The sequence below is a fragment of the Lissotriton helveticus genome, chromosome 11, assembly GCF_964261635.1.
Source record: "Lissotriton helveticus chromosome 11, aLisHel1.1, whole genome shotgun sequence".
In the NCBI taxonomy this organism is placed as follows: Eukaryota; Metazoa; Chordata; class Amphibia; order Caudata; family Salamandridae; genus Lissotriton; species Lissotriton helveticus.
The window spans coordinates 1,108,743,540-1,108,755,541 of NC_136072.1; the positions used below are offsets into that span (position 1 = coordinate 1,108,743,540).

Consider the following 12,002-nt stretch of genomic DNA (forward strand, 5'->3'; position numbering starts at 1 on the left):
GTGTCTCACTGAGTGCATGGGTTAGTGACTAAACTGTCTTAATTTGTGCATCATTATGTCTGTTGTTCTGTAAACTGCTGCATGTGTTGATCAGTAGCTATATGAGTAACTATATGGGTTATTGATTGATTGCCCAAGTATTTGCATGGGAGACTGAGTGTGTGTGTGGCTGGATGGGAGGTGTGTGACTCTGTACAGATCAATGTGTACTTGTATCAATGATTGTATAAGAGAGTAAGTATGTGTTAGTATATGGTTGAAAACGTAAGGTGCTCTATGTTTAACTGTATAGAGTAGAAAATGGAAGTGTGATTGATTCTTTACAGGACTGACTAGGTGTGTGAGTAACTCCATGGATGAGTGGCAGAGTGTGAGTGTCTGTATAGGTGTATGAGTGCATATGATTGTGTTGTAAACATGAGTGATTGTATGTATGAATGATTGTATGGGTGAATGAGTGAATGTGTGTGTAGACGTAGGAATCAGTGAGTACGTATGTAGTAACTAGTATTGGTGTGTCAATGGTTTCAAAAATTATACTCTGTTTTTAACACTGGGTGAAACAGAGGTTATATTAAAATGTGAGGAGATGCATTGTATTGTCACATGAATGATATCATCAGTGATGTGGTCATTGATGTCAAATGAGATGTCATCAGTGATGTCATTTGAGATGTCATCAGTGATGTCATCAGTGATGTCACTGACCATGTCATGAATGATGTAATATGTGACATCATCAGCAGTGGATTGCGGGTGCGCAATATATAGTTAGTGCAACTAACTATATATGGAATTTCAATGGTTTTGTGTGAGTAAAATAAGGTTTTTTAAATGCTAATTCCTAACTATATATGGTCTATAACCTATGGTTTTTTCAGTGAATTTTCAAGGTTTTGTAAATGCTAATTCCTAACTATATATGGTCTATAACCTATGGTTTTTTCAGTGAATTTCAATGGTTTTTTAATAGCAAATATCATAAGCTGTCGAATGTCAAGTACGTGGTAAGAATTTTTTTTTTCGTGTTTATGCACACTGATCTGCTTTGATTGCTGCCCCCCACCCCTCATTTCTATTAGGAGTACTCTCTCTTTGCAGATAGTGAAGGGTAGTTAACGCAGCCCTTTCCCCCTTTGTAATCCGTCGTGCCTGCTTCTCTCTCCATTTGATTGATTGTTCTCTTTGGTTCATTCTCTATTTACAAACAAGCACAGAGTCGCAATACTCTGTTTAGTCTTTGCAGATAGCGAAAAATCGTGTAAAAAAACAAAAGGAATCGAGCAAAATCAGTAGGCCACTAATGGGATCTCTTTTTGACCTCGCTAAAATAGAAACATTAGGAACAACCTGTTGAAAATAGCAATGCGTATGTACATAAGCGGCGTTCATTTGTGTTCACAGTACCCCTTGTTGATTGTTTCAATCGAGCATTGAATTGTTCGATGTTAATTCTCTTAAGGATCTTCTCTACCTGCAAACGAGGAAGAATAGGAATATTCTCTCTCCCTTTGCAGATAGTGAAGGGTAGGTAACGCAAGCCTTTAACACGTCGTACCTATTTCATTCCTCATTGATTGATTGATTGTCCGAACATTGACTGTTTGGGAATTAGTTCTTTTTGGAGGTATTCCCTGTTTGCAAATAAACGTAGGAAAATCTTTGCAAGTAGTGAAAGGGTACGTAATGCGGACCTTTCTCCCCCGTTGTAATCTATCATGCCTATCCCCACTGATTGATGCACCTGTTTCACCCGGACCATTTACTAGACATACGTCATCTGGCCCGACCAGAGAGCACCCCTAGTGAAAAGGACATATGCAATAATAACGAAGTGATCACTGTATCCTGTTAACAGAAACTTTAGCATGAAACAACCTGGAAAGAAAAGAATAGGAAAACGAAAATCAGTAGGCCACTGATGAACATGAACTTTTATTAAACAACGAACAAAGAAACGATAACATAACGTAATGATAAAACCTATTAATGTCCTAGAAACAAGAAAACGTTAAAATATGCCAGTGGTGAGAGACCAGAAAAACAGTAAGAGAAACCAAATCACCCCTCGCTGTCCCACCGCCTGCCACGCCAAAAAAATCGATAGACTAGGGAAAATGCAAGTCAGTAGAACATCCGCCCCCACTCTGGAAACTTCCAAGGTGGGGCAGGGTTCCGGCTACGCCCAGCCGGGAGCAGCCCATATAAGGCAGGTCCTGCTGCCACGCCTCGGCCAGGAGATCCTAACGTAGGGTGTAGCCGGAGGAGAGGCCGAGACCAACGGGACCCGGCCAGGGGATTGCCTTTACAACGCTGAACAGTTGCAGGGGGGGGGGAATGTCTCCTCGACCCTCCCCTCTCTCTCCCAGTCCGGCCGCGGTGGCCCTTGAGAGTTGCAGGTAGTCCCGCCACATGCTCTTCCGGTCCGGCCACCAACGGTCGGGGGGCCGAGGCCGACGGAATCCGGCTGCAGCCGATAAACCAAGAAACCCGTTCATGGGGCCAGAGCCAGGGGCGTCCGGCCGACATCCACCGGAAGCCCGGCCCGAAGACGGACGGGACACTTCTTTCTTTTATAATGGCTGCGACAACACTGGGGGGGGATGTCTTGCACATGCCTCCGACCCCCCCCTCGTCCTCATCGCCTGGTCCGGCCATAACAAATCTCAAGCGAGACGCCGTGGGGTGCACTGGGAGGGAGAGACGGTGCGAACAGGCCTCTCCCGCCTCCCCAGTGTAGGCTTCCCAGCTGCACCCTCAGCGGTCCAGGCGCCCGGAAAAGAGTTCTTCCACTGTGGCCATGCTGCAACGTCTCGCCCGGCAGGGTGGAGCCCGTCCGTTCATTTGACCCCGCGATCGCCAGTAGCTACCGAACTCTCAAAATGGCGGTCGACCTGGCAAGAGCGGGCCCAGCATAAAGAAATGGCCCGGTCACTGGTTGACTCCACCACCGTAGTCCTCCACGACCTTGAAGATTCTAGAGGAGCCGCGGGAGTCTCCCACCCCCGATGGGGAATGACTGCCATGATCACCCGTGGAGTGACGAAACTGTATCCGCGGGACGTCGGCGCCAGCCTCACTTTGAATTACTAGAATCCTGCAGACCTCACTTCCGGTGAAAGCACAGTGTGACCCGGTAGGAAAAATTGTTGCACCCCCTCCCCTTTTTGACTGATAGTTCAAACCACCGATCCTTTCCTTTGCCCTTTTAACGGAACTTTGGACTGCCTCCCCCTCTTTTACATTTTCTAGAGAAAACAAAACATTAACCACTACATTAGCATAGCAGTTGACACCAGAACTGTTTTCAAATTGAAAACCAACAACATCTTCAACAGAATCCTTTTTGTTTCTGCTGTGACCCTGCTCCAGCACAGGCATTGTCCCCAGCAGTAATTCTGCAATGCCGGTAAGAATAGCTGTGGTGCCTACTGGACTCACTCACCCCCGCGGCGCCCCACGCCGTTATTTGCTGGGCGGCAACTTGCTAGACATCACCTTCGTGACATCCAGATTTCAGCGCGTTCTGCTGCCTTGGAACTATTCGCACAACAGACCGCTACTGACAAGAATATTTCATTATTGGTGCTGTCAATTTCAATAAATCTATTGGATAATTCAAAATAAATTGCCACGGTCTCTTCGTTGTTTAAATGTTTTTACTGTTTTTGTTTTGTTGTATATATTTATATGTTATTAAAGTTTTATATTCCTACTACTTTGTTGGAGTGCTATATATTTTTTATGTGACACATAATTGTAAAAACTTTGATGTACAAAGAGTCATTCCTGGAATCTTCCGCTTCAGGCTCGGTCCCCTCCCCAATCACAATACAGGATAGTTTTCAGATAGTAGGAACACGTGTGGTGTGACGGATCTCATCGGGTGTGGGCCTTGATCTACTATAACTCCTTTGAAGAGGGGTGATTCTTTACAGCTGGGGCCATAAACTACATCTGCAGGGCTAGCTGATAGCCTGGACAATCGGACACAGAGGAAGAGGAGTGTCACAGGGTGCGGTAGTGAATAGGGCGAAAGGGAGGTGTCGGGCGGGCACAGTGTGATTCTCAGGGAAGAGCAGCGCAGATGGGGGGAGGTTTATTGCCCATGCATAAGACAGAGAGCGGGGGTGACCAGTGCCTGGGGAAGATGCTTGCGAGGGTGAGGAGCCATGCTACGAATCGACAGCGTGCAGAGAGTGGGTCTGGTCAAGACATCTAAAATGGCTGCCGTGCACGACAAAAGTGTGGCATTTCAAAAAAGGCAAGATGGCGCAGACAATGTTTTTCAACACTTCCTCATTTCCTTCGAATCGAACGTTAACAGACGTTGGGGCATATTACCAAAGTTAAGCGATATTTATCGCTAACGATGCTTACCAACCAATTTTTTACCACTAAGCATCGTCAGAAATTATCGAAGATAAACCTTACTATTATCAAGGTTTATCGCAAATGCGATAATAAACGGCCGCAATGCATGAATATCGCTAAAAACTCAGCGATATTCATGCATTACCGAGCTAATACTCTTAGCCATGTTATCCACCTCCCATTGGATAACATGGCTAAGAACTGCTCAGGGCAGGTGTTACTTTTTGGAGATATTCGCGCTTAGCGCGAATATCTCCAAAAGTTGGTAATAGGAGATAGATATCTTGCATGTTGTAATGCAAGTTATTGTGGTATATGGAACTCATACCATAATCTCTCAGGAAAGCAGAAACTGATCCTTTTGGGACCGCCTAAAAAGGCCTAGGGGGTGAGGAGTACTCTACTTTGCCCCCTTTTCACGTTCCGAACTATTTTATTTTACTCTCTTCTGTAATTACACAAAATACCAGCGATAAGATGCATCGGAGACACACAGTGAGAGAAAGGAGGCCGGAGATGAAGAAGACATGTCAAATACACATTGGAGATAATATAGTGGCAGAAGGGAAGTAAATATGAGTAAACTTACCATGTAACATAAAAATGTTGCACTCTATACTATAAGTCTCATTTTATACTACAATCACTTCGCTACAACCTCATAAATTAAAAATAAAAATAAATAATGTCTCAAACAATTTTTGATTTCTAAATATAAATTTATTCTTCAAAATTTTCTAAATTTGAAACAACTAGTAACATGTCCTCATCAGTAATTTCCTCTTCAATCATCTCATCTGGAATCTCCTCATTAAAAGTCTGCAATGATGATTCTTGTAACTCTATGGTCTCCAAACACTCGATAAATTCGCCATCAAGAGATTGATCAAAAAAATCATTCAAGTCATCTCCTCCTTCTGACAATATTTCATTATTGGTGCTGTCCATTTCAATCAATGTAGTGGAATCATTCAAGTCATCTCCTCGTGACAATATTTCATTATTGGTGCTCTCAATTTCAATCAATGTAGTGGAATCATTCAAGTCATCTCCTCCTTGTGACAATATTTCATTATTGGTCCTGTCCATTTCAATCAATCTAATGGAATCATACAAGCCATCTCCTCCTTGTGACAATATTTCATTATTGGTGCTCTCAATTTCAATCAATGTAGTGGAATCATTCAAGTCATCTCCTTGTGACAATATTTCATTCTTGGTGCTGTCCATTTCAATCAATCTAATGGAATCATACAAGTCATGTCCTCCTTGTGACAATATTTCATTATTGGTGCTCTCAATTTCAATCAATGTAGTGGACAATTCAAAAGAAATTGCCACGGTCTCTTCATTGTGAGCCATTTTATTTTGAAATTGCTTGCTGTAAATTGCAGAAAAAAATAATCACTTTCATTTATCGTTTTTAGTAATACATAATATAAAACTAACTTCATCAAGTATTTAGTATAACAGAAGGACTGCAAATAAATAACAGAAAACATTTTTCAAATTATCTTCAAGTGTACAACATAGTTCCCCTTACAAATTAACAACTCACCTTTTTAAAAGTAGCAGAAGTGTTAGTACTGTGTAAATCAAACACCAGAAATTCACCACCAAAAATTCCTCACAAATGTACCTCAGACAGTAGTATCACAAAATGGCTGTGGTTTCCTCTCATTTGACATATATACATAACCAATTAACTTTCATCACACACAAATACAAAACCAAAGTAACATTTTAATTGGTTCTAAATTTCAACACTTTCAAATGTGTTTTCCCCATGCAATTTTCCATAGGACATTTACATACGTCTACAGCCTGAATGGCTGAACGGAATTACACCAAACTTGGCAAAATGGTACATCAAACCTAAGAGGTCAGGAAGGATCTACTATGCCCCCTTATGGTCATTTCCCCCTTCGCTTTGGCCTCCTCTTGTCTCTCAATCCTACCGAGAGACAAGATGGCGGCCGCTACGGACTGTTTGGAATGTTGACAGACGCCGGAGAACCAATCAGCTTCGCAAAGCTCCGTAACGCGAAAAGTACGCGAAGCGGAGCGCTGTTACAGATATATATCTTTTTTTGAACGTTAATTTCTCAAAATCCACTGGAGCACATATATTGAGACCTAGCAAAGGCACATCGGGCTACCAGTCCCTAATATTTTGCCAAGTTTCGTGCAAATCCATTCAGGTGTTCGATTATTATTATTATTATTTTTTTTTGCCCCGCGGGGCCCTTTTAAAACCTCCACATCAAACCTAGGGGGTCAGCGAGGATCTACTATTCCCCCTTATGGTCATTTGCCCCTTCGCTTTGGCCTCCTCTTGTCTCTCGATCCTACCGAGAGACAAGATGGCGGCCGCTACGGACTGTTTGGAATGTTGACAGACGCCGGAGAACCAATCAGCTTCGCTTCACAAAGCTCCGTTGCGCGAAAAGTACGCGTCCTAGGACGCTGCCCGGTCCGCTGTTACAGATATATATCTTTTTTTAAACGTTAATTTCTCAAAATCCACTGGAGCACATATATTGAGACCTACAAAAGGCACATCGGGCTACCAGTCCCTACAATTTTGCCAAGTTTCGTGCAAATCCATTCAGCCGTTCGGGCTAAAAGTGAGGCCAACCGCCCTATGGAAAACTCAATGTTAAAAACACGTTTTGGGACCCCCCTTTTTTCTCGGCCCCCCCTTGACGAACCCCCCCCAAATTTTCAAGGGCTGCTCAGAAACAAAATGTGCCATTTTCCTGAAAATTTCAGCCAATTCCGTCCACAAACGCCAAAGTTATTAGACATAGAATTTTCAAAAAACCCATAGAGAAAAAATCCTAACTATATATACCTACTGGCGACCGCCAGTAGGTAATATATATATATATATATATATATATATATATATATATATATATATATATATATATATATATATATATATATATATATATATATATATATATCAGCACAAACAAAACCTTGATTCTAAGGAAGTACTCGAACACCCAGGCTCCTTGCAGAAATATTTTATTTGACAAATGCAAAAACGACGCGTTTCGCCATTACGGCTTGTTCGCGCTCGTAAGAACCATGTACATCGCCATTTTAAATACACCTCTAATTCATTGTTACACAATCACCCTCCATAGTGCAAAGTATGCAAATCTGGCGGCCATTTCAAAAGGACATATATTCCAGTTACCATCCGTACTTTTTATAGGTACACAAACTAGATGACGTGTTGGTGGGCTGTGAAGTACAGATTATACAAAATTAATAATATCAGCATAATCAGAGCCCGATAAAAATACATTATTTGTCAGAGTCGCAGTGCTATAAACAGACATTGTTATACAACGATTTTACTTCCTCAATTACTGGCAATACTAACATAGTGTTTCTTTATCTAAACACAACAGTAAATCATGGTAATATCACCCGTATCTTGGTGCAGGTTGCGCTATAATAGCTGCACATCCATTTGTGAAAGCCACCGCTAGTTGTTATTATGAGCCCGCTGATTGGCTCGACGTCATCACCCAATGTTTAGAGTAGTTCTTTAAACATTGAGACAAATAAATAAAGTTATGGAATAGACAAATAAAGTTTACACAGACAAAACCGAATCCAATACAGCCCAAGTGGGCATACTGAACTTCTCTTGTTGTATTCGTATCTGCAGCTATTGCCCTGAAGTTGTCAAAATGCCACTGCCCCAGTGGGCTAGGTATACATACACATAATAATGTGCTTGATCAAATATGTCCATGCAAACACCAGTAGTGATCATCACTTGTCCAATTCTCCACCAGTTGCAAAAAGAAGAAGTGCCCCCATCTGTAAAAAACGAACGGTATTAAATACTTAAGACACAGACTATTATGCAGATTAAAGTTTCTAATCAGTTATTCCTGTAAATGAATTGCCAACTCTTCGCTGATGTTTAGTCCATTAGGGGCCAGGCTCTCCAGATCTATAATGTACCGGGATTCCAACTTTCTAAGTGACACTTCTCTATTGCCCCCTCTGACACCAAGATCTACACAGTCTATCACAACCATACGAACAAGCGTATCATCTTGCATGTGCTTGTCATAAAAATGGCATGCAATTGGGTATTGTCTGTTATTCTTGTGTATTGCATGTAAGTGCTCTAACACCCTTTTCTTAGCCTCATGTTTAGTACTCCCAATATACCACATGTTGCAGGGACAGATCAAAACATAAATACTGTATGAGGTATTACAAGTAAGTTTTTTCTTGATGACAAATTCTCTCGAGGAGTTCGGTACTGTTAATGTCTTACAGTCCTTACTGTTTTTACATGCTTTACAGTTGCGGCAACACCTGAACACAGGTGTGCCAGCACCTCTAACAGTTTCTTGTGTCATTACATGGTGTGACTCAATTCATCTCTCAAAGATCTCCCTTTCTTAAAAGTGATCTGAGGATTACTACTTAGATTCTTTTTGAGGTGGTCATCCGTCATAAGGACATGCGCCAGTGTGTCTTAAATATTCTCCGAACTTTATTTGCCTGCCCTGAAAACGTGGTAATAAACCTGATGCATTCAGTACCCTCGTTCTCCTTTCTAGGGTGTAACAGTTCATCTCTAGATTTTGTTTCAACTCTGGCGATGGCTTCCGAGATAGTTTTTTTGTTATAGCCTCTATTCAAAAATCTTTGACACATGATCGCCTCCTCGCTTTTGTAAGCTATCAAGGTACTGCAATTCCTTTTGGCGCGCAGCAATTCATCATACGGAATGCTGTACACCAATTTGCATGGATGACAACTACTAGCGCTAAGGATACTGTTGCCTGCTGTCCTCTTGCGGAACAATTTGGTAGTCAATTGATTATTTTTGACCTCCAATAACACATCCAGGAATTCCATCTGATCCCTACTGATGTGTTCCGTGAATAGTAGATTCAAGGTGTTCTTATTAAGCTTATCAATGAATCCCCACACCATCAATGTACCTCAGCCACAGGGCCATGTTGTTAAATTCCACAATTTCAGTGACAATCTGCTCCTCCCACCAGCCCATGAATAAATTTGCGTAGCTGGGGGCGAATATATATATATATATATGTATATAACTTTCCATAGTTCCCCCAAGACAAGAGTAGTTTAATTGAAACATAATGGAATACCCTACAGAATTTAGAGAAGAAAGAGCGGATAGTCTTCGATCAATTGGGCATTGGTATATGAGAAGTAAAGAGAGAACCCCAAGACAACTGGAATAATCAATGTTTACAAATTTCTGTAATGGATGGGGAGCAGGAGGTGGCCGGTGCAGAGGCTAACCAGGAAGAAGTGGTGCCTATTATTTTATAAGCACTATGGATGACTTGTGCCCAGAAGGCATACTAAAGTAATTCTCTACGAAACTGAAATGCATTGCATGTAATCTAAAGTTGATGTGCCAAGTGAGAGATGGAAAGTGACATATCGAGATGTGGATATAGACTCCATTGACAAGTGCTTAGGTACATCCCTCAGTCAGAAATGCTCTGAGCCAAATGAGACTCTCCATGCAAGTAGTGGTCATCCACCAATCTTAGAACAGGGCATCCTGTTCATTCCTTGTAAGGAGCATGGAGAAATTGCTCAAGAGACGAGCGGTTCATAAGTGAATCGAAGGAAATAATGGACCGCTTCAAGGCAAGCAATTAACCCAAAAAGGTCCTGGAAGATGTACACCAAACAGCAAGAGAAAAATGAGAGGCTTTGTTAGTACAAAACAAAAATAAAGAAAAAGAAATACATGACATAAGATATCTGACAAGTTTCAACACATCACATAAGGAAGAGTGAGGGATATCAATAAAAAGCACTGGTCCATCCAGCAGTTGTATAATTACACATTGACCATCACATATCGCATAACAGGAGCATTGGTGACTGAATTATGAACAGTCCCTTCTGAAAGGAGGACTTGAGAACAACAAACTGGCTCCAGTAAAAGCATTGTGGCATTATAAGATGTCAAAAAAGCAAAGCTTGCAAATATGAAAGTACTGCACAGGGTGACTTTACAAGAAGAGGTCCTACCGAAGAATATCCTTCAGAGACTGACAAGCGAAAGTGATTATGTAATTTATGTTCTTGAATGCCCTTGCAGCAAAAAATATGTGAGTAGCTCTGTTAACGAGATGAAGTTGAGAATCCGGCAGCATTTTTGGGCAGTCAACAAAGATGTTACCCCTGATTACCCCTGATGATGCAACCATGGCAGACTGAGTTGGAGAGATTGAAGAGTTTGGGAGTGATAAAGGAGTTAGAGTCCTCCGATTAGTTGGAACCAATAGTTAAGTAACTCAAGGAAGGTGGAAAGAATATCAGAATGTGTGTTATCCTTTGGGACTTAAATAAGAACACCTGGGTGGACTGGCAACTGCTACCTCATATTGCAGAGGAGTTATCATTACGGGGAAAGGCACAAGTGTTTCATGCTCTAAATATGTTCTTTGTAGCCCACCAAGTATTTTTGCGTGAGGACTCTATACACGTAACTTCTTTTGTCACACCACTAGGAGCTCTCCATTTTATTAGATTGCCATTTGGCATAACCTCAACGTCTGATTGCTTTCAACTCATGATAACGAAGGTATTAGAAGGTGTCAAACAGGTTTTGTTTTTCCAAGATGTCATCCTGGTACACAGCAAAAATAGACATGATCATGATATGGTGTTGTAACAAGTAATGTTGAGGTTGTAAGAGAGTGGGTTGTATATGAAAAGAGAAAAGTTTAAATTCTGAGTGAGTACTGTGACCTATCTGAGTCACACCACATCTGGGAAGGTATGAGTCCCAAATTGGACCTAGTTAAGTCCATTGTTGAAGTGCCGATACCCACTGAGACAGACTGAAATAATCTTTAGGAATCAGAGCATCATAAAAATGTATTAATAATTTTGCTTTACTAATTCATCCAATGAGTCAACTTCTTAAGAAAGGAGAAACATTTGAATGGAGGGATGAGTGTTTAAGTGCTTTTGAACCCATCAAGAAGCAATTGGGTGGAATGCTAACCTTGGGACATTTTGATGTTATTAAAAGAAACATTTTAACTACTGATGCCAGTCTAAATGGATTAGATGCAGTATTGTCTCAGCTAGATAATGGTGACGAAAAGTGATTGTAGTTGCATCTGGGGTATGCCTTTTGTGATATGCAGTGACCAGAAGCCATTAGAGCAATTGTTCTCATTCTAAGGAAGGGAGCGTACTATTCCCAGGATTGCGAAGTGGATGAAAGGTGTAAGAGAGTTCAACTTTGAGGTGAAGAAGGTAAAAGGTTCTAAGAATAAAGTGGCATTGCCTTCTAGGTTCCCGATGGAAAGTGATGATGATTTGGTTGTTGAAGAGCCTAAGGTATTTTGGATTAGCCAGGAAACCACGAAGGAAGAAGAATGGGAATTGGAGAAAACGAAGGATGTACTTTGTAGGAAAATCATTGAGTTTGTAGAGAAGGGGGTCTCCAGATTCAAGAATCCTTAGTGAGGATGAGAAGCGGTATGATGCTATGAAAGAAGAGTTATATATGGAAGGGAGTGATTTGTGGGGATGTGGTAATAGGATTCCACCTGAAGGTGCGAGGGACAAATTGGCGT

The 12,002-nt window shown here is 41.5% G+C and overlaps 1 protein-coding gene across 1 annotated transcript in view; it reads left to right on the forward strand.

Moving 5' to 3' along the window:
• LOC144790945 (solute carrier family 2, facilitated glucose transporter member 11-like) overlaps positions 1 to 12,002 on the forward strand; it is a 525,594-nt gene that overhangs the window by 222,757 nt on the left and 290,835 nt on the right. The gene's annotated exons all lie outside the window — the stretch shown is intronic.